This window comes from Equus caballus, chromosome 8, assembly GCF_041296265.1.
Source record: "Equus caballus isolate H_3958 breed thoroughbred chromosome 8, TB-T2T, whole genome shotgun sequence".
NCBI lineage: Eukaryota > Metazoa > Chordata > Mammalia > Perissodactyla > Equidae > Equus > Equus caballus.
In genome coordinates, this window is record NC_091691.1 from 50,336,466 (window position 1) to 50,359,996 (window position 23,531).

The following is a 23,531-nucleotide window of genomic DNA, read 5'->3' on the forward strand; positions in this document are numbered from 1 at the left end:
GATGAAAAGAAGCTTTCAGCTGTCCCATATAAGCAACAGGTCAGGTTTATATATCTCTTCTGACGTAGATAATCAGCTACCTTTACATGGAAAAGCTGTCCCATGCCCTTCCCAACATGTCTCCCCAATTACTTTCTCCTGTATACTTAATTCCTCAAATGACAATGTTTTCTTCTTTCTTCTGTTGTTTTCATCGTTCTCTCTCTGGTTCTTAAGAATTGTATTTACTTAATATACCTAAACCTTTACATTTCTAATTTTCATACTCGCTTCTTGGGTTGTGCCCTCTCATCTCTGGTTATGCCTGTGTACTTTGGCTCCATCAACCTTTTATTCTGTGGCTCTCATACAATAAATGCTGAGATCACTCCCATCTTTCCTACCACTCAAGATTGTCTTAGGGGGTTATCCTCCTTGCCAGGCTCCAGTTTCATCAAGTACCTAATTTGTCATTTGAAGCTGGTATTTCTATTACTCAAATTTCCAGTGATAACAGGAATTATTTCATTTTTGTCTTTATATCATGTACAGCTCATAATACTGTGGGAGAGCTTAATGCTTGAAAAGAGTTTATAAGTCTGCTAAACCTAGCCTCTTCTAAAGCAACTTCTCCCTGAGATGTTAAAATTTGGGTACTTCTCTGCAGTTGAAACAACAGTTTAAATCACCCACTAATGGTAAGTCTATAGGAAAACAGGCAAAGGTGGAAGAAGCGTGCCCCAGAGGATTCACCGTGAAAGGTTACATTTTCCAGGGTCCTGTATTCCAGGGATACAGTTATGGAGAGAGATTTCTGTGTGGTCTAAAGATCACAGAAACTTGCATATGCCAGAGCCTTACCCTGTTTGTGCATGAAGTCTTTTTTATTTTCTCACCTTCTTATTAACTTCAGATACCCACTAGCAAGGTAATGTCACCTCAGTCCCTTAAAACATCAATTAAAAGCAATTCTTAGGGCCTCTATCCAAAACCAGGAAGCTTGCTTTTCCTCTCTCATATGTACTAGCCAGTGTGAGCTCCATGAACATTCAGATTTTAGTTTCTACCTGTGAAATGCGTGGATCATCATCCTTATCAGACATGAAGGAAAAAATCAGATCCCAATTTCCCAAACTTAAATGTAAACAAACTTTCACAGTATATGAACTACCTTTGAATCCTTTGTGACTATATGTACATGGAATTTCTACAGAGTTGCAAAAAACACAGATATCTCTTCTGGTAAACCTTCTAGCAACTTTTAAAATTTCCTGCTGAGATGCTCTTTGTTCAAAAAGCAGCTGTGTGGCAAACTGCCTGGGAAAAATGAAGGCAGGTGGAGAATCTGGCCATCTTTTTATTCATTTGCCATAAATCATTTAATTGATGCCAATTCTTTTGTTAAGTACAGTGATAGGCAAGAAGCATAGAAAGATGAAGAGAAATAGTTCTAGTCATAAAGGGCTCATCGAAAATTAAACAGACGTGTATGAAAACTTTCAATTAGCAAACTGAAGCATAAGAGTGAAAACATTACCTAAAAAGCTGGCAACAGAATTCCTCACAGGGAAGTAATCATCTTAGTAGGAGATTAAACACACTTCTTGCAAAAACTGATAGAACAAGTAGAAAAAAATAAGTAAAGATAGAAAATATTTGAAGAATGTGATTAACAAAATAGACCTAATTGGCGTATATAGAATACTGGGCCAAATGAGTGCGGAGTACACATTCATTTCAAAGACACACAGAGCGTTTACCAAAATTGACTATACAATGGGCTAATTTTCAACCAATTTCAAAGGATAAAAATTATACAAATGCATTCTCTGACCTCAGTGGAGTAAAGCTAGAAATCAATATCAAGAGGACAACTAAAAATACTCCCAAACTTTGAAATTACACAGTATGTAAATAACCTCAGTTGAATAAAATACCACAAAAATAAATTAGACACATTTTGAATAGACTAATATTGAAAAGATGATAAATCAAATATTGTGGAATAGTTATGGTCATGCTTAGAAGGAAATTTACAAACATAAAAAGAAAATAGAAGAAAGGCTGAAGATCGGTTATCCAAGAATCCATTCCAAGAAGGTAGAAAAAGAGCAAAATTAACCCAAAAGAAGTAGAAGAAATAATCAAAAGTAGAAATGAAAGATACAAAACAAAAATGTACAATAGAGAAGATTAATATGGGAAGGTGTGTTTTTTGAAAAAGTTAACAATATTGATAAATCTCTACAACCCTTGATCAAGAAAAAAGAAATTTTAATAATAATTTCAGGATTGAAAAAAGGTACGTAACTATAGATCCCACAAATGTTAAACTAACAAAATACTGTTAATTTGGGGCCAATACACTTGTCAATTGGAATAAAACTGGACAACTGCTTAGAAAAAAGCAATTTACCACAGCTAGCACAGAAAGAAACTATAAATATTCCTTCACGTACTAAAGTGATTGAATCTGAAATTAGAATCATTCCCACAAAAACATGGCTGAATTTGCTGGTGAGTTCTTGCAAAAATTTAGAAAGAAATGGTGACAATCTTACATAAACCCTTACAGAGAATGGGAAGAAAGAGAATATTTTCTGATTTGCTACAATCAATGTAATTCAATGTAAGTCAACGGACTTCAATTCATTAAATGATAAAGGGAGGAAATTATTTGATATTAATTGTTGTAGAAAAAATATTCACTAAAATTCAACCTCCATTAATTTTACTAGCTAACTCAGAATGCAATAAGAATATTTCTTTAATTTGGTAAAAAATATTAAGAAAAACTTGCATCGAACGTGTTTTATGAAAAAAATTTGAAAGCTTTCTCTTTGACGTTATCAACAAGACAAAAATGCTCTCTGGTGCCACATATTCAATATTGTATTGTATCAGAGACCTCAGCCAGAATAATAAGGGAGGAACACATACAAACGGTGTAAGAATAGGAAATATTTTCTAATGACATGATTTTGAAAGTAGTACATCCAAAAGAACATACAAACTATTTGAATGTAGCAAAATTACTACTGTAATCCTATATCACAGCAACAATTAACAAGAAAGTGAAACTTAGAAATGATACCATTTACAATAACATGAAAGAATAGTATAGTACACACTGAATACCTAAGACTTAACCAAGTTAAAGGCATGAAAGACCACTATACGGAAAACTATAAATCACTATTGAGAGAAATTAATAAAAACCTAAATAAATGAATGGCTCTATAATGTTTCTGATTTGGTAGATACAATATTTTAAAGCTGTCAATGTTTATTTATCTATAAATTATAATTCCAGAGGATGTTTTGATGGAAAACGTCAAGCTAATTATAAAATAAATGGAAAACGAAAAATGACAAATCCAGATCACCTTGAAGAACAACAAAATCAGCTTACACTATCAAACATCAATGCATATTATAAAGCTACAATAATTAAGACAGTGTGCTATTACCCTAACTACAGAAGAAAAGACCAACGAGATGGAATAGAAAGTCAAGGAATTTACCCAAACATATATGAACACCTGATTTGTGGCAAAACTAGCTCTGTAGGGCAGTGGTAAGGATTGGACAAGTGGTTATTCATAGGAAAGAGTAAAAGGAGTCTTGACCACTTCATTATACTAGACACCAGGGAAAAAAAGCAGGTTACAGGTCTAAATACATAAGATAAAATAATAAATTTTCCAGGATTATTGCATAGGTAAATATCTTTATGATCTTGTAGAAGACGTAGATTTATTAAATAGGCTAATATTCTTAACCAAAGAACATTAATTATAAAAGAAAAGATCAACAAGTTAGAATATATTAAAATTAGGAAGTTCTTTTAATTAAAAACATTGAGAGTGAAAAAGCAACTCCTAGACCGGAGGTTATTTTTAACACATTTATTCAATGTGTATAAATAAAACCAAAGGCGCTTCTCCAAGTTAATAAGTAAATGGCAGGTAACCATACAGAAAAATGTAAAAAGGACTTGAACAGGCACTTTACAAAAGAGGTTATCCATTTGGCCAACAAATATATGAAAATGTGCTCAATTTCATTAGTCATCAATGTTGCAAATTAAAATGATAGATAATACTATCCACTTAGGTAGCTAAAATTAAGAAGTCTGACAAAGTTCATTGTGGGCAAGAATGAAGAACAGTTAGAATTCTCATACACTGTGGATGCAAATCACAATTGGTACAATTACTTTGGAAAGCTCTTGGTAATTACTAGTAAAGCTAAATAGTCACATATCCTATGAATCACCAATTCTACTCTTAGGGATATGCCCCTCAAAATAAATATATATATGAATATAAAAATGTGTGTGTTTGTGTATGTTTACAGCTTTTCACAGTACCGTTATTTGTGTTGGCCAAAAATGAAATCAAACCACCAGCAGAGAATGGAAAAATGATTTTTGATATATTCATCTAATGGGATACTCTACAACAATGAAAATGAACATGCTAATGTTACATGTCACATCACAGACGTTACATGAACTCACACAAACATAATGCTGAGTGAAAAGGATGGGTAGCAGCAAGTATGTGAGATAGTTGTTACCTTTGATAAGTAGTGACAGTGGAGTGTGAGGTGGGCATCTGGGCTACTGGTAATGTTCTGTTTCATCATCTGGTTTGGTAGATGCTGAGTTGTGTTCACTTTGTGAGAATTCATTGACTTGTACATTTTTGATTTCTGCACTTTTGTGTACTCTGGCACTTAAGATAGATTTTTTAAAGGGGATTAAAAAAAGAGATGCTTTTCTCATTTTAATATTATCTAAAATCTTCTCTTCGATCTCCTTAATCCTAGAATTTGATCTGATATTATTGCTCTTTTAATGAATTCTTAAAATCCTCCTTGACCTAAAAAATTATGAAGAAACTATTTAACATTAAATATAAATGGAATTTTAAAATACTAATTTTAAATCTCTTTTTTAGGAAAATGTAGCTTGAGTAATAAACAATTTCTTGAGTGTTATTTAAATATGTTTTGTGATCTATTATATTTAGTAAATATTCTCAGGACATTTAAGAGGAAAACATTCAAAATTCAATACAAATCTACTTATTCTACACCATTAACTTATGTTTTCAAATTTTTACGTTTATAATGTTAGTATAGCTACTCTTATTCTACTGATGTTTTTTGTTAAATTCTGGTCTCAATGTTGCCAATACAGTTTTTATTGTTTCTTTCTTTATTTTTTCATAATTTTATTTTACTCTCTTTGTTAATTTCTTTGTTATACTTATTGAATTATTGTTTTGAATTCAAGCTAAAACTCTTTAAACTTAAAAAATATTGTGCTTATTTTTCAAAGCATTGTGCTTATTATGGCTTCTGACAGTGTGTCTTGTAGTTTTTCTCCTTTTTCCTTTTATATTCATTTCAGTTCCCTTTCTATATTTGCTTCCGTGGTATAGATTAGGTTTTATCTTCTACGTGATTTGGAGGATATGCAGATTGTTTTTCTTTTTTATTCCACTGTTACATATTTTAGTTTTTTTTCAGTCATGCTTAGAATTCTCCAAAATTAATCCAACATGTCCAACTTTGTAATGCCAGTGGGATTTGTTATGTTTTTGTCAATAGTCGTATGTTACATAAAAGTTAAAATATTAACTTTTAATACTAACTTTTGGAAAAAATTAATATAGTTCTTTCTATTCCCAGGTTCCTTTTCTCTCGCTTTCTAGATTTCCATAAATTCAACATAGAATTAAAGGCCTGTAATTCAAATACTAGCATTAAACTGAAGGTGCTTTTTTTCCCTTTCATTTTACCTTTAATTTTGAAAACAAATTAAAATAATTATTTTGGCTTATTGGCATAACATTTATTTTTACACTTTGTAATATATCATTCTATTTACTTCTCTCATATTTTAAAAAAATAGTACTTGATACTCACCGCCAATCATCTCTTCTCTAACATTACCATGTTTGAATTTAAATTTTGCTTTGGATTTCTCTCTTTGTGCTTGAATGCACATGTGGAAGGCTCTGTTGTGGGCTATGTGGGAAGGAAGCACTGTCAACCTGTGGCTCTGAACGAATGGAAGTCTCCCTTAGGAGCCCCAAATATTGTACACTACACTTTATTTCTAGGGGTACCATGTGCACCCCTGGGGTTTTATTTCTTGTGTGGAAGCCATGCATTAACTTGTCATCATTCTGAAAATGTGGTGACTTGTACCTTAGGGATGTTCATAAGAGATCTTCAAGTGTTTAGGGAAACATCACTAGGAAGTCATGTAGCCCTCAGATGACTGCACAGATCTCTACAAATGAGTAATCCTGGGTTACCTGGGTGATTTCCTAGAGAGATAATGGATTGGTTGTTCAGACACACCTTGTGGTTAGTTTTACCTACAATGAGAGTCATTTAATTAGAAAAAGGTGGTATGGAATTTGTCAATGACAGCATCTTGTCCCTGGAAGGCATTCAGGCTGGCCTCAACTCCCTGACTAGAGTTGCTATTGATGACGGAACTGCCCCAAACTTCTCTTGTGGGCCAATGAGGAGTCTGTGCAGTTGGTAATATATCCTACTACAATTGGGTCAATGCCATTGGCCAAAAGAAAGGAACTTTAGAGAAATTTAAGGAGGAAGGCACCTGGCTTTCTAAGATAGACCCTGATTATTTATTGCATCTCTTCAGCTGTCTAGAACTGGGACCCTGGGGGTCCCTGGCTGGAGTCAATACTGCAGGTTGGCCACATCCTGCTGCCTGGAATCCTATTGATAGAAGATTTAATTAAATCCTACATGACACAAATTGAATGGATATAATCTCAGCCTTTGTCAGTCAGATTAATTAGAGTGGCCAACAGAGAAATATGCATATGGGAATATTTTCTAGAAGCTAAGAGTGTAGAAACCAAGAGTGGGGTTGTTGAGAGACGAATCTTCCTTGGTCTCTCTCATTTCAATTTGCTCTAGACTCTCTTTAAAAGAATGCTGATGTAAGCAGACAGCATTTGGAAAAGATAGTGATTTCTCTTACATTCCAGGGGATAAAGATATATATATCTCGCTTTCTAGAGCAGATTTATTTATATTACCAAATACTAAAGATAAGGATGTCTCCCTCTCTTCCCTGGACCAGACTTACTTATATTACATGGAAATAAAGATAATATCATTCTCTGGAGAGGAGAATAGGCATAAGATATCTGGGCTGCCTAATCTGGGAGTTTCTCTCCTAAAATTCATCCCATAGCATGGGCAACACTTGGCTCTCACCATATCATTTTGTGGGAACTGGAGCTTGAGGAAATAGCACAAGACGTCACTCTGGCTATTGTTACTCTTGTGAGTAATAAACTATCATTTATCTCTGAACCAAAAGGCTTGTGTTTTCTGCTATTGTCGATGAAACTGTGACAGGCTAACTTACTACTTTTCAAATAGAATAAAATCTTACATCTTCACAGTTCCTTCCTTAAATATATATTTATGATTTTTATATCTTACTGATAAACTGACCATTTTTATTTATGAAATACCCTCATTTGTCTCTTAATATTTTTTGTTTTAAAGTCTACTTTATCTGATATTAGTGTAGTCAATACTACTTTTTTTGCTGTTTGCATGGTATATTTTTTATTCAATCCATTTACTCTCAAACTGTCTGTGTAAAATATGTTTCCAAAAACAAACAAACAAACAAATAAATAAAATATGTCTCTTGTAGATAGCATAGAGTTTGGCTCCCCTTTTTTTCATTCTGAAAAATCTCTGCCGCTATTTTGACTGCTTAGTGCATTGCCAGTCAATGTAACTATTGAAATGCTTGGATTTAGGTCTACCATTTTATTTCTTGCTTTCTGTTTTCCCCTTTGCTTTTTGTGTCTCTGAATCTTCTTTTCTAAAATCTTCTAGATGCTTTGAACTATTTAAAGATATACATTTTAATTTAGCTACCGGAATTTTAACTATATCCTTGTGCATGATACTTAGTGGTTTCACTGGGGATACAAAACATATGTCATAACTTTTTACAGTCTGGTTATACTTGTTATTGTACCTCTTCACATAAAATGAAGAAACCTTGCAATATGTTGATCCATTTACTGGCCTTATCCACTATATTATTGTTGTCATATGTATTACATTTATATGTATTATAAGCCTCAAGAGGCAACTTTATAATATTTTCTTTAAACAGGGTCATGTATTTTCAGGAAATTTAGCATTTCCTAAGAAATTTTCCTTCAACTTGAAGAACTTCCTTTAGTATTTCCTTTAATCCAGATCTACTAGTACAAATTTTCTTAGTATTCCTTTATTTGAAAATGTCTTTATTTTGATTTCATTCTTAAATAATATTTTAATTGGCTACACAGTTTGGGGTTTAAAGTTTGTTTGTTTTATTCTTTTTGTACTTTATGGATATTATTCCATTTTCATCTGGAATTCATAGTTTCTGATTAGAAGTCATCGTACATTTGAATCATCCTTTCCCTGTATACAACAAATTGTTTTTCTCTGGCTGCTTTCAAGGTTTTCTATTTACCTTTGTTTTCCAGGAGTTTTACTACCATGTGCCTATGCATAACTTTTTTCTATATTTATTCTCCTTGTAATTCACTGAGTTTTCTTGATTCTAAAAATTAATATTTTTCCTCATACTTGAGGGAAACATTTTGACCATTCTACTTTAAATATTTTTTCTACATCATTATCTCTCTCTCATATCCTTCAGGGACTTAAACTGCACATACAGTAGACAACTTGATATTGTCACACAGGTTCCCAAAACTCTTTTTATTTAAAAGAAACTTTTTTCTTTGTGTCCTTCAGATTGAATAGTTTCTATTATTCTATCTTCAAGTGCACAGTACCTTTCTTGTTATCTCTATTCTTCTGTTAAGTTCATCTATCATCTTTTGTGTATATTGTGTGCTTAGATGTGTCTGTGTGAAAAAACTGCTGTGTTTCTCCCTTTCTTTTAAAAAAATACATCAACATGAAGGGTAACAAGAAGAAGAGCACTAAAGAGCTGGCTAAGAAATGAAATGAGCCTCCAAGGAGACTAAAATGACACTATGGGTGAAAAGAAATGTATGAGAGTGGAGACATCTGGGAGGGATAGAAGCAAATATAGAATGTGGAGAATGAGTGCTGTAGGGAAATAAAATGAACTGCTTCCACATTTTGATAATGTGGTTTATAAGGTTGTGATATGAGGCTGGACAGCCAGTAACAAGTGAATCTCCTGTGGTTACCAGAAGTTCAGAGAAGTAAAAATTAATTTAGGTGTGGATGGAAGGGAGTTTTCTGCAAAGGTCCAAAATTACATGTGAGTTTTTCTAGAGCAAAAGCTGTATCTGTGAGAAAGGAGTTTGCAACCTGTCCTAATGAACATGGATCACTTGTGCATTTGCAGAGGGAGGAAGGACAGTACTGCAACTAGTGGGGTTTCAGGCCACTGGCAATCTATAAATGTCTGAAGAGTAACACATCCTTATATGGATAGGATATTAGCTAATAGTTACTGTGAGGTGAGCAACTCATTCAAAGTGAGATGACCCAGGAATTATCATTTTCTACAATAGAACTAACTAGCAATATGCATATATGTCATATAGTGATTCATATCACTATATGAATATATATATTTAATATATGTGCTTAATGTGATGGTGAGAGTCATATAATTTAGATATTCATAGGAGGGTTAGCAAAGAAGCTCTCACCACATTCCAAAATACAAAGAAACATATTACTTTAGGTAATTCACAAAAAATACTTTTGGGAAGAGGTGCTTCATAGAAAAATATTGTTATTTAAAATATTATGTATTCATTAATCTCTTCCATTCTTGTATTTCAGGGAAAATGAAAAAAGCTTTGGATTTAGAAATATGATTGAATCCTATCAGAAACACTAACTATTTTAAAACAGAACAAGCTGTTTCTGTCACTATTACCTTAATTGTAAAAATGGGGATAATATTTCCCACATAATTATTTTAATGACTAAACTAGCACCATACCTGACATATAGTAGTCAATTTCTGTCATCAGTTCACAAATCTAGCAAACTTCATCATGGAATGAATGCACTTGGGATTGATCCACTATCATTAATTAGGAGGGAATATGACCAGTTTTCACAGTGTCAACATATCCATCTCCTTTGCTCAGTTTGTTAAAGTGTAGTTGGGATTTTGCTTTTCTCATACAAGTGTTGTATACTTGATTTGATGAAACTGCTGTAATATCAATTTCATTCTCTGTGCAGAGTTTTCATTCTCATCGTGAACGAACTCTGTCAAATTTCTAATCTTCGCTTAGCTGGAGTGAATAAGCTAGTGCTTATTAAATTCCAAAGCTCTCTCTGAGAATTGTTTTCTCTCACATTTCAACCCCTTTATGACCTAGAAGATGGGAATGCTGTAAAAAGAGAATAAATGAATTACTTAATTTAGTAGAGCAAAAATCTATGGGTGTACTTCCTAAGGAAATAAAAGATGCTTTCCCACAGGTTAAGATTCTCAGAAATGTTCTTTCCTTCAATTGTTTTAAAATAAAAATGTAAGATATTTTATTTGGGGGGAAGTAGTTTAATGCTGATCAGGCTTTCCCCAACAACGTGGTTTATAGGATGAGCCTGTTAAATTAATTTATGTTTGATCATTACCAACTTAATCTCTTTTAAATTGATTTTATGTTCAGGAGGAGGAGAAATATCGAGTGCTTGCTTGGACCTTTTCACTGTGCTTCTTATTATGTCTTCTCATTGTGGCAAATAAGTTGAAAGATTTCTCCCTTTTCTTAGACAAGAATGGTGAATTCAGTTCTTTGATTTCCTGCTAATATGAATCCAAAAATTTTTAGGTTTATTCATATTTATGGCTTAAATCTTTACTGTTTGGAGTTTCACAGACACATTAAAAATATGGGCAATATATTTCTGAATGAAGGACATAAAAATTGGATTCAATAAAGAAATTAGTCTTTAACTAATTGACCTGGCTAACTGTTAATCATATTTCTGATCTCAGGTTGGACATTATTTCTCCTGGAATCCTTTTCTGACTTCCTAAGGCTAATTTTGATGCTTTCCCTATGTGGTCCTCAGATCTTGAGACTTCCCTTCCCATAAGGCGTTTCCCATTGTATTGTAATTATTTAATGGTCTCTTTGTCACTAGAGAGTAGACAGAACAGGAATTGTGTCTGTCTTCTTTAATGCTATTCACAATGTTAAGAACAATACCAAACATATAGCAGATAATCATAAGTATTTGTTGAATGAATTAATAAATCTGATATGTACAATGCCAGAGATTATCTTTTTCTACAGACGCATTGATGATAATGAAACAAGCAGACATCGCAGAAGGACCAAGAAAATTTTGGAAACTTTGGTCCTGTGTTCATGGTTTTCCTACATTTCTTTCTTTGATTTTGAGTTGAGCCACCCAATGTCCTTGCCAATTATGTGTGCCAAAAATGATCATTTTTGCTTGGGTTCTTTTGAATTGGATTTTTATTCTTTATAATGACAATAATCATGACTAATAATTTTGGTATTGGTCAAATAGATCAGTTAAAAGTGGAACATTAATGTCTTTGGAAGAAATGTATTTCTATACTTGTTGACTGTCTACTTGTGTCCACTGCTATTCTATGTTCTGAGGGTATACAAGTTCCTGGGATAGAGTAGCTATCTTCAAGGAGCTTGCAGACTAGTGTATTAGGAGATAGTGCATTAATGTATATCCCGCCACAAAAAGTGCTGGTACAAAATATCATATTTCATAGGGGAAAAATAAGCTCTATTGAAAGAACTGTGGGGGTTTTGGCTATAAGTTTTGAGGAGTTTTTTACTGTAGTATATCAAACCTGAATATTGACGGAAGCAATGTTGCCATCTCAAGCTGGCTTGCAAGAACTGATTGTTACTTTTTCAGGAGTTTTGAGAAGCAGTCACTAAACACAGTCAATATTAAAAATTAAAGTATATAAACTTGCTGTTACATAAACTATGCTGGAAACAAAGAAAATAATTTCTCACAACTCTTAGCTTCCTAATTATTTGACTGCATTTTACTACTCTGTATGCTTTTGAGTCATTTGCATTTACTGTACCTGTACAGTGGAAATACTACACTACATGAGGTGTTGCTACTGCTCATCTCTTCAACTGCATGTTCAGTGACGTCACTGTAGTGGCTTGAAGTTGGCCTTGTTAGGAAGATTTAAAAATTGAAAACAGGTAAACACTATGAACGAGTGCTTGATATATTGTTTTTATTTATTCATTTCTCTTGTCTATACTTCACTATTTTATTTGCTAATTTTATTGCCTAAGCTTAATAAAGTGATGGAGAAATGTTAATGAAACAAATTAAACTTTAAAAATATGTTGTATCTGTAGCTGTTACACTGAAAAGCACAGAAATTAAGGAAATATTCTTTCAATATTTGAAAGGAGTTTTGACATATGTCTTTGTTGTTTCATGATCATCTTACTATTTAATGTAAACAAAATTATCAATTGATATTTATGTTGCAACAATGTTAATTCATCACATGCAACCATAGGTTAGTTATGGATATAATATTTCAACAAAAATCATTGAAAACATTTTGGGAAAATCAAGTGACTATATGAAATTTGCAATAAATAATGTATATTTTATTATTATTTGTAAATTATGTGCTACTCAGTTTTATATCAATCAAACATAATAAAGGGGTGTGTGTGTGTGTGTGTATTACATTTTTTAAAGAGCCATTGTGTACAATACTAGGTAGAAGAGCACAAGAGTTTAAAATGACAAACATAGTAGATTATATTGATTTGTGCATTTTTTTTCTCCCTTGTGTCCTCCCACAATTTCTCGATGTTACTGAGGGCAATTGCAAGAGAAATTATTAAGTAAATATAAGCATAAATATGTGTTATACATACATGTATGTGTGTGATTGTTATAATTAACACAGAAAAATGCACAAATTGTAAGTGTACAGCTTGATGACTTTTCATAATTTTATACTGTGACCATACCCCACAAGTAAAGATAGAGAACATTTCTGGCTCCAAGAAAGACCCCTAGTGCCCCTTTTTTCTGGTCAGTGGAATTAGCCACTCTTTTCATTGCCATGATAGATTGGTTTGGCCTGCTCTTGAAGTACATATGAATAGAGAAATACACTATGTACTTTTTTATCTTTGGCTTCTTTCACCCAACTTTATGTTTTTATATTTGTAGCTTGTATCATAGTTTATTTTTCTTCATTTCTGTGTAGTATTCCATTGTATGAAAATGTCCCAATTTATTTACCCTTTCTCCTATGAGTGGGCATTTTTGTTGTTTCCAATTTGAGACTATTAAGAAAAAAGCTCACTAGGGAAAGTTGGAAAATTTCTCTGTATGACTCTTTGATTCTTTCTTCTCTTAAATCCTTTATTCAACCCTGTTGTGGAGTTGGGAATTGTGGCATTTATTATGTCACATCAAGAGAAATATCAGACAAATTGTAATTAAGGAGCATTTTATAAGTAACCATCCTATATTCTTTAAAAATTTTAATGTAAAAGATAAAAGCTGAGAAATGATTGTAAAATAGAGGATATTCAAGAGACAAGACAACTACATGAGTTCAGTGATCCTGGACTGAGTCCCATAATAGGGGGACAAATCTTGCTGTAAAAATATTATTGAAACATTTGACATAATTGAGTTTTCAAGTAAGAGTTACATTAATAATATAACTTTTCAGAGGTTTTATAGAACAGAATCCTGGCTGAAATTCTTGAAACATCAGTGAAGGGGCCCACATACTCCCTCTTTCCTAAATACCAATGCTTGTTCCCACATACTAAGCAAGACTGTCTTAATAGCAAGTACGATCTCTTGTCTCTCTTCCGCACATTCTGTTCCCATTTTGACAGTAAACTCTTGTTCTTTGGCTATTTTGTCCGTAGACGATTCAAGGACTAATTCTAACTCTGATCTTTATTCATCTCCATTGTTTGTGGTCTTCAATTATAAAAATTGGCTGAATTAAAATAATAATGATTGTATACTCTAAGTATGAATGTGGGGGTAGTAACGAAAATAAAAAGGAACACCTCACATTTGTTAAGAGTTATGTGGGTACACAAACATCCATTCATATTATCTTATTTGATCTTCAACATAAGTCAGTGAGAGAAGTAGGAATGATTACTCCCCATTTTTATGAGGAAAATGAGACTTGCCCAAAGTCTCACAGCTAGTAATTTGGAAAGGCACAGTTGAGCCCAAGTCTTCTCATTGTAAGGCCTGGACTTGTACATTGCATAAAGCAACTGCCAGCTTCAGATCTGGATAACTGAGTGGATAATGAGAACAGCAGTGTCAGATCACAGGAGTCACAAGAGCATTTGTTAGGGAAGATATTCCACTGGGTATTGATTTTTAATTATTTTCCAGATTAATAATTGAATTAATTCATTAATCTTCATTCTTTGGCACTGTCACAGAATTTTTTTAAAACTCAGTTATAGTCCTTATAATCCATGAGTTATTGTATAGTTCTTTCCAATCACAGTAGTTCCTTCTAGTTCATCTCATTGTATCTGCCATTGTTCTTAGAAAAATGCTTTCCACAAAGTGAATAATTAATAAATGCTTGTGAAGGAATTGGATTTAAATCTCTGCATAACATATTTACAATAGCATTAAATATAGCAAATGCAAGACCACAATAATATAGGTTTACATTAAATTTAAGCATGCCATGTCTTTATAGATTGGGTAATAGGAAAATTTCCTACTTAAATTTCATAAGAAAGTTGCAAATGAAGGTGAGAATAAAGGGGTTTCTAAATTTGTAATATGCCCATTAAGTAAAGTTTGCAGGTGACTCACTGGAAGGGGTCTGTTTTGGAACCACAGCAAATGCAATTAGTAGGTGAGACTCCAGATCTCCAATTGACAAGGGGTTGAGAAAAAGATCAATAAACAGCTGCGTGAAGAAGAGAATAATCAAAGGTGAGAAACTGAAAATGTACACACAATGCTTCAGTCCCATGTCCAATTGTATTATTGACCATGTTAAAGAGGTATGAAGCCTTTTGAGATATAATTATCTTAATGTAATCAGAGTGATTGAGCTGACATCACTCAGCAACCTATGGGCAGAGAGGTGAAAAGAGGTTCCTCCTCTCTCACAAGTTGTCTTTTTATGGTTAATAGCCTCTGACCCAACTGAATAATTAGTCTCTATTGTATTAACCTGTTAGTCAGAAAGTACAAGCACACACTATTGCAATTATAGAGAATTTTTCCCAGCCCAATAGCATTGTCTTTGGAGCAAGACATTCCTTTAGCAGCTGTTGTAAAGATAATAAAGGCATCTCATGGCAATACCCATTTTTTTTCTTTTTTGTCAAGGTTAAGTTTTATGATCTTACATATTGTAACTGGTAGAGAATTTACTATTTTGAAAATTACTATATCATTCTAGAAGCAACAGAGGATTGCATAAATGTGTGGCATAAAATATGAAAGTGGAAAGAAAAACGTTAATAACAGGTATGGTAGATATGAAGTCCCTTCATAAATAAATATTTTGACAGTTGGGTGTTTTACAGGCTGAAGAAAAATATACACGAGACTATTGACAACAAGTCTGATAATTCCTGAACATGAGAAATTACAAATAGTAATAAATAGTATTGCTTTATTGGCTTATTATAATTACTGTGTCCCTTTATTCAAGAAAGGCTGGTAGTACAGAAGGATTTCTCAACTGAAAACCCCAGTATTGAGAATGGATAATTCGATCATGACAGATTGATTGATCGATTTCCCTGAGCCTCACTCAATGGCTTGACATTTCCAATTTCTCAGTCTTCATTGCTTAAGTTTTATGGATGTTGAATCTTCTCTCTACTTAGTCTTTACTATTTAATAACATCCTTGAAGATTTCCCTATTAAACATATTCCATTAGTCTCTCTGTAAGTTTATTCACATATCCCATGGCCTTTCCTGGAATAAGAGAAAGTTTTTTTTGCTCACCCCATGCTACTGATAGGTATTGATTATTTTAGGGGTTAAAAACAAGTGTGTTGATGGGTTAAGAAAATGCCTTTGAGCGCCACATGCATACTATCAAATTCTGTCTAACATCTAAGTCTTTGTTGTTTTTAATTCTTTTGCTAAGAAAGATTCGCTCTGAGCTAACATCTGTGCCAATCTTCCTCTGTTCTGTATGTGGGTCACTGCCTCAGCATGGCAGCTGACAAGTGGTGTAGGTCTGTGCTTGGGAATCGAAGCCAGGCCACCAAAGCAGAGTGCACTGAACTTAACCACTAGGCCATGGGACCGGCCCCTCTAAGTCCCTTTTTATGGATGCAGAAAAACTCTTTTGGATAAATCAGTGATCTTCAGCATGCCACCTGTATTTTAGAAACAAAGTTTTATTGGAACACAGCCACACCTATTTGTATAGCTAATGGCTACTTTCTTGCTACAATGGCAGAGTTTAGTAGTTGTGGTAGTGATCTGTAGTGACCTTGTAGTCCATAAAGCTGGAAATACATGCTATGTAGCCTGTTACAAAAAAGTTTGCTAAGCCCTGGGCTAAATGAAGTGGAAGAGGAAATTATCTAGGACTCTTTTCTGTTCTCAGTTGTGAAAAGATCATCAACTACCACACACACAAAAACGCATACAGATACTTTCGTTTTACTGCACAGGAAGCTAATATCACACAAGTATAGAAAATAATTGCAGTCCCTTCTACACATACTTATATTTCGAGAGTAAATATAGTGTAAAAAAGATGGTTTTTGTGTATACTGTGTTAGAGTTTAGTTCTTCCACATAATCGTTTAATTTTATTATAACAGCCTTGCAAAATAGATAATGTAGATATGATTATCCCTACTTTCCATGTGAAAAAATTGGAGTTCTAATTTAGAACTTATGTACCCAGAAAATAAATGTAATGAAAATTTCATCCCTAAGCTTAAACTTACATTTCTGTTAGTCCTCTTTTGGCACAGGAGCTGTTCTGAGTTTACTGTACTGTTTACTCTCCCTGAGATCATGGAGAGACTACATTTTCTAACCTTTTTAACAGTTAAGTTGGGTCATATGACTGAGTTTTGGACAATGGATTGTGGGTGAAAGTGATATAAGCTATATAGAGACCTTGTTCTTAAAAAATGTCATACCACCTGCCAGTTCCTTCTTGCCCTGCTCCTGCAGATAGCTAGCTGCAAGACAAGAAAGGTTATCAACCTTTCTAACTTGCACTAGATTTTGTGAGAGTGAGAAATAAATCTCGTTTGGTACAGGCTAACAAGCTTTGGGGGTTATCTGTTATTACAGCATAATCTCGTCTATCCTTACTCATACATAAATAGAATCTTCACTTGAATGGCTTTGCCACCTTAAACATTGTATTCAAAATCAGACTCATGCTCTTCAACCTCTACCTTCTACTCACCCCAAATATATTTTTGGTCCAGCATCCTTTTTATAGGTTGACACCATCTCTAAGATAGAAAGCATGGGGTCTTTCTAGATTCTTTCCTTTCTCCTCACTCTTAAATCTATCTTTGCTAAATTGATCTTTGCTCAAACTGTTAAATTTATTACTTATCTATGTGTTTTTAGCCATCTTACGGACTTTTTTGCCTTAATAGTTTTCTAATATGAAAATTATATGATCTAATAATAATTTTGTTTTTCCTTTTTAAGTCTAGAGTTTGTTTTATTTCATTTGTGTGTCCTCTAGAAAAATGTTGTATAGTGTTATGATAATGATCATCCTAGGTTCTTAGGTTTCACTGCTTGAAATTTGTTGTACTTTTTGAGTAAATATTCTTTATCAAGATAAGAAAGTATCCTTCTCGTATAAGTTTACTATAACTTTTTCAATAATAAATGACTACATTTTCCACTTATTGAATTCCGAATAGTTCTTCAAGTGTTACCTCTTTTGTTCAAACGTTTATGTAAATATTCTTCTTCTGTGGGTTCACATGGTACTTTTTGCATATATTATCACATTGTGTGTAACTATTTGCTTACTTTTCTATCTTCTTTACAAGTCTATGAATTTTAGTGAAGAAACTTTGTTTTTCTTGTCTTTGTGTCCTTGGTACTCAAAAGAGTGCCTATCATAGAACTGTATCTTCAATATATATGCAATAAATGCATTAGTTTCCTTTTTTACACATGCTGATTATATGGACTAATAAAAAGTGCTTTATGGATCAGGAGAATGGGTTTGAATTCTGACTCTGCAGGGCCTGATTTAATAATAATTAAATCCAATAGTTTTTTAGGACACTCATCACAACTTTTTGGTGATTGGGATTTGCTCTGTTATCCTTAGCTTGGCTCTTAGCCTACCCTATGTTAGCTCCCAAGGTTCTTGGTAATGTAACCACAAAGCTGTACTCTTGCCCACTGTAAGGTGTTGGTAATACAACCACAAAGCTGTACTCTTACCCAGGGTGTTTGTTTCAAGTAAGTTTAACTGGGGTCCTACCTTGATTCCTTATTTATTCTCTTGTTCTCTGCTGAGTCTATAACTCTGTTCTGGGATGCTATTATCTTGACAACCTACCCAATGTCATTTTCCAGAGATTGGGACTTTATGATGAACTTCCTATTAAAAATGTGTGTTTCTGCTGCCGGGTTACCATCCGTTTACTTAAGACTCAAGTTGGTGACCAATGTCCATAAACATGCTTGGGCAGCGGGAGTTGGGGGGTGGTGGTCCTGAATTGTGAATCAAGTTCATAATTTGATTAGTTAGTCCTAGCCACAGATTACTCACTTTATCATTCCAGCCTATGGATTTTTCAGTGTGGTCTGCAGCTTTATAGTTTACATTTACAGAGCAGGGAAATTAAATCCTAAAATGAGGTTCTAGAGAAGATCTGTTCTTCATAGAACAAATGTCGAAAAGAGAAAGAGAAAAGACTTGAGTAACTACTCTATTCTCAGAGCAGCTAAAGATGCATACCTAGGATTTCATTATGGAGGAAAGGTCAAGGACTCATGAATAGGAACTGGGGTATTAGGTGGGCATTTGATCTTTGGAAACAGTGCTGCTAGTCACAAGAGCACCATTCTGGCTAGAAGAGTGAGACATCTAGAAAGGACCCTGAACTGATCCTGATGATACCAGCCCTGAATGGTATGTTCTCCAAAACTGTCATAAAAAGAGCTTCTCCAGATGTTTGGAACCTAAGACTAGAGAGTGAAAACCCTGTGAAGATCCCTTTTGATCTGAGAAGCTCTTAATGACTAATTATTGTTAGAGAAGATTCTCTGTAAGTAATACATAGTCATAGACACATCTAAGAAGAATGGAGAAATGGATTAAATTGTCATCATCAATGAATTGACCATTAGAGAATGCCCTATTTATAAATATATTGCCTGTTTTATGCCGAAGATTATTAGTGAGAGGTCATGCAATGTAAAACTCATATAGTAATTGCCTTGGACATTATTGGCCAGGTGTCTAAGAACATAAATCACGGTGGAGAATGATTTTGCATGTGGGACCCCTGTCTGATTGCTGCTAAGAACCATTCCCACTCATGGAATTGCATGATTCTGATTAATCATATTAACATCTTATTTATTCTTTTCTTTATTCATTCATTTACCAAATATTTATTGAGAATTTATTCACTTACATGTAGGAACAGAACAAAAGGTAGGAAGAAAACTGAAACATTTCTCTTGATCAAGGAAAAAAGTTACAAACCTGTGCAACAATAGTTTTCACAGTGAAATGAACATGAAAAAATATGTTTTGTCAGAGTTTGGGTCAGAGCAATCCCCAAATAAGGGTGAGGAAGATATACAACTAAAGCTATATCCAGGTTATACTTTAGAGTATACCCAGATACTAAGGTAGTAAGGATTTAGTACCTGTTACCTTGGTTCATTTGGAATCATTGAAGGCATGTCAAAAATGCTAAACTTCACTGTGATGGCAGGAAGAGTCTTTATTTAGAAAGGTGATTTAGAACTCCAGGAAAATCTCGCCCCCTACCGAAAGGCCTTGTGAAGAAAAAAATCCCTTTGTAAATTATAAATGAAAACAAAGCTTAATAACTGGAGATCTTCTTAGTTTTCTACCCAGTGGGATCAAAGAGGGTATCCAAGAGATGTGAGTCACAAACAGTCAGTGTTCCTGGGGAAGTTACACCACGGGCCCTGTGATAACTCTGGCGTGTTCCAGCTAGTGTCAGCTAGATGAACCTTCTGTCCAGAAATGATCCCTCTCTTTTTTTTTATAAAAAGAAAGATAAAATTCCAGAGGAAGGTGAAAGGACAAGAAGAATAAAAATACTCCTTAGTTTAAAAGGGTGATTCCTTCTAATGCAGGTCATTTTGTCCCTCGTGCAAGGATACTTTGGAGGAGAAAATGTACAATGGATCCCTCATGTCATGCAGCTTTGTACTCTTACTGCTAAGACCTCTCACCTGATTTGTTTAGTCCTGCTTCACTCTTTGGGGACTAAATCTGGTCCTAGAGATAGGGACTCCAAAAATCCTACTCAAAGCCTATCGGCTCATCATCATTCATCATTTAGTGCTTACCTTTCACTGAATTTGTACCCTGGTTCTAGCAATCAGACTTTTATTCTTTATGACTAAGATCACAGTTTATATTGTAGTTCTTGTGAAAATATCAGTGTCTCATTCTTCAACGCTTTAAAACTATCATTTGGTCCCTTGAATATATTGCAGCGTCTCCAGAGATGGGCTGGAACATACTGTCGCAAATTCTGGGTACTAGTTTTATCCTGAATTTCAGAAGCTTTGGTATAGATTCTATTGGTGATCCTTCCTGATGCCAATTATCTTTCCACTTGGTTCTCTGACTGCCTGTGCTTTCACATCCATGATGTCGTCTTCCACTAGAATCTGCTCCTAGTCTCCAGATCATAGTTATGTGACCACAAGGCAAGTTTTTAAATCTCTTTGAGATTCAGTGTCTGCAAACATAAAATGAGCAAAGTGAACAACAAGATTCCTAATATTGTTATGACCTCTTCCAACTCGAGGTATGTAGAGAGAGCATCCTTGTAGCTGTTGCTAAAAGGGCATGTTTCAGAGTTCAATATTGCTATATTGCTATTCAGACCCAAACTGATATTACTCAAAGCTATAAGTGCATTAGTTTTATATTGCTGTATAACAAGTCAAAAATTTACCTTATTAAAATAATATACAATTTTCTGTTGGTTAGAAGTCTGGGCACAGCTTCTGGGTCATTTCTCACAAGACTGCAATATAAGTATAGGATGAGACTGCAATATCATCTGAGTCTTGAGGTCTTCTTCCACAGACACTGGCTGATGGCAGAATTCAGTTCCTTGCAGTTGGAGGACTGAGGACCTCAGCTCCAAAATGTTTCCCACTGTTCCTTGCCGTGTGGCCCTATCCACAACTGGTGGCAATTTACTTCTTCAAGGGCAACAGATGAGCACATCTGCTGCTCCTTCCATTTCTGACCTATAGATATTCTTAAAAAAGGCTCACTTGCTTGAATCAGGCCCAACCATGATAAGCTGCTTTTCTTTATTTTTTTCTCATTCACTTGTTTATTTTCAGATGTACATCATAATATATTTTGAATTCTGTGTAGATTACATCATGGTCACCACCCAAAAACTAATTATAGTCCATCCCCTCACATGTGAGCTTAATCACTCCTTTTGCCCTCCCCCCTTACCCCTTCCCCTCTGGTAACCACCAATCCAATCTCCAATGCAAACTGGTGCAACCACTATGGAAAGCAGTATGGAGTACCCTCAGAAAATTAAGGATAGATCTCCCATATGATCCAGCTATCCCACTGCTGGGTATTTATCCAAAGAACTTGAAAACACAAAGGCATAAAGATGCTTGCACCCCTATGCTCATTGCCGCATTATACACAATAGCCAAGACTTGGAAGCAACCTAGGTGCCCATCAAAGGATGAATGGATAAAGAAGATGTGGTATTTATGCATGATAGACTACTATTCAGCCATAAGAAATGATGAAATCCGGCCATTTGGGACAACATGGATACAACTTGAGCATATTATGCTGAGTGAAATAAGTCAGACGGAGAAAGTCAAATACCATATGATCTCACTCATAAGTAGAAGATAAAAACAACTATAAGCTCCTTTTCAATAAGACAAAATCAACTGATCTGGGACATTAATTACATTTGCAAAATCCCTTCACCTTTGCTATATCACACGATGTAATCAAGGGAGACAGATTCCATAATATTCACAGGTCCGGCCCACACTCAAAGGGTGGTATGTGCATCACAGAAGGGAATCTTGAGGCATCTTACAATTCTTTTTTAAAAATTTGTTTATTTATTCATTTTATTGCAGTAACATTGGTCTTAAACATTATATAACTTTTGGGTGTACAATGTAATGTATTTTGAATTTTGTGTAGATTACATCATGTTCAACACCCAAAAACTGATTATAATCCATCACCACATGTGTGCCTAATCACCACTTTCCCCCTCCTCCCTCTCCCCTTACCCTCTGGTAACCACCAATCCAATCTCTATTGCTATGTATTTGTTTGTCGTTATTTTTATCTTCTACTTATGAGTGAGATCATACGGTATTTGACTTTCTCCCTTTGACTTATTTCACTTATCATAATACCCTCAAGGTCCATCCATGTTGTCACAAATGGCCAGATTTCATCTTTTCTTATGGTTGAGTAGTATTCTATTGTGTATATATACCACATCTTCTTTATCCATTCTTCCCTGGATGGGCACTTGGGTTGCTTCTAAGTCTTGGCTATTGTGAATAATGCTGTGATGATCATAGTGGTGCATGTATCTTTATATATTTGTGTTTCCAAGATTTTGGATTAATACCCAGAAGTGGAATAGCTGGAACATACGGTAGATCTGTTCTTAATTTTATGAGGAAACTTCATACTGTTTTCCATAGTGGCTGCACCAGTTTGCACTCCTACCAGCAGTGTGTGAGGGTTCCCTTCTCTCCACATCCTCTCCAACACTTGTTGTTTCCTGTCTTGTTAATTATAGCCACTCTGACCAGTGTGAGGTGATATCTCATTGTAGTTTTGATTTGCATTTCCCTGATAGTTAATGATGTTGAACATCTTTTCAAGTGCCTGTTGGCCATCTGTATATTTTCTTTGGAGCAATCTCTGTTTAGATATTTTGCCCATTTTTTAATTGGGTTGTTGGGATGTATGAGTTCTTTGTGTATTTTGGATATTAACCCCTTATCTGATATGGGGTTTGCAAATACCTTGTCCCAATTGTTAGGTTGTCTTTTTGTTTTGTTGATGGTTTCCTTTGCTGTGCAGAAGTTTTTAGTTTGATGTAGTCCTGGTTGTTTAGTTTTTCTATTATTTCCCTTGCCTGGTCAGACATGGTATTTCAAAAAATGCTGCTAAGACTGATGTCAAACTGCCCGTGTTTTCTTGTAGAAGTTTCATGGTTTCAGGTCTTACATTCAAGTCTTTAATCCATTTTG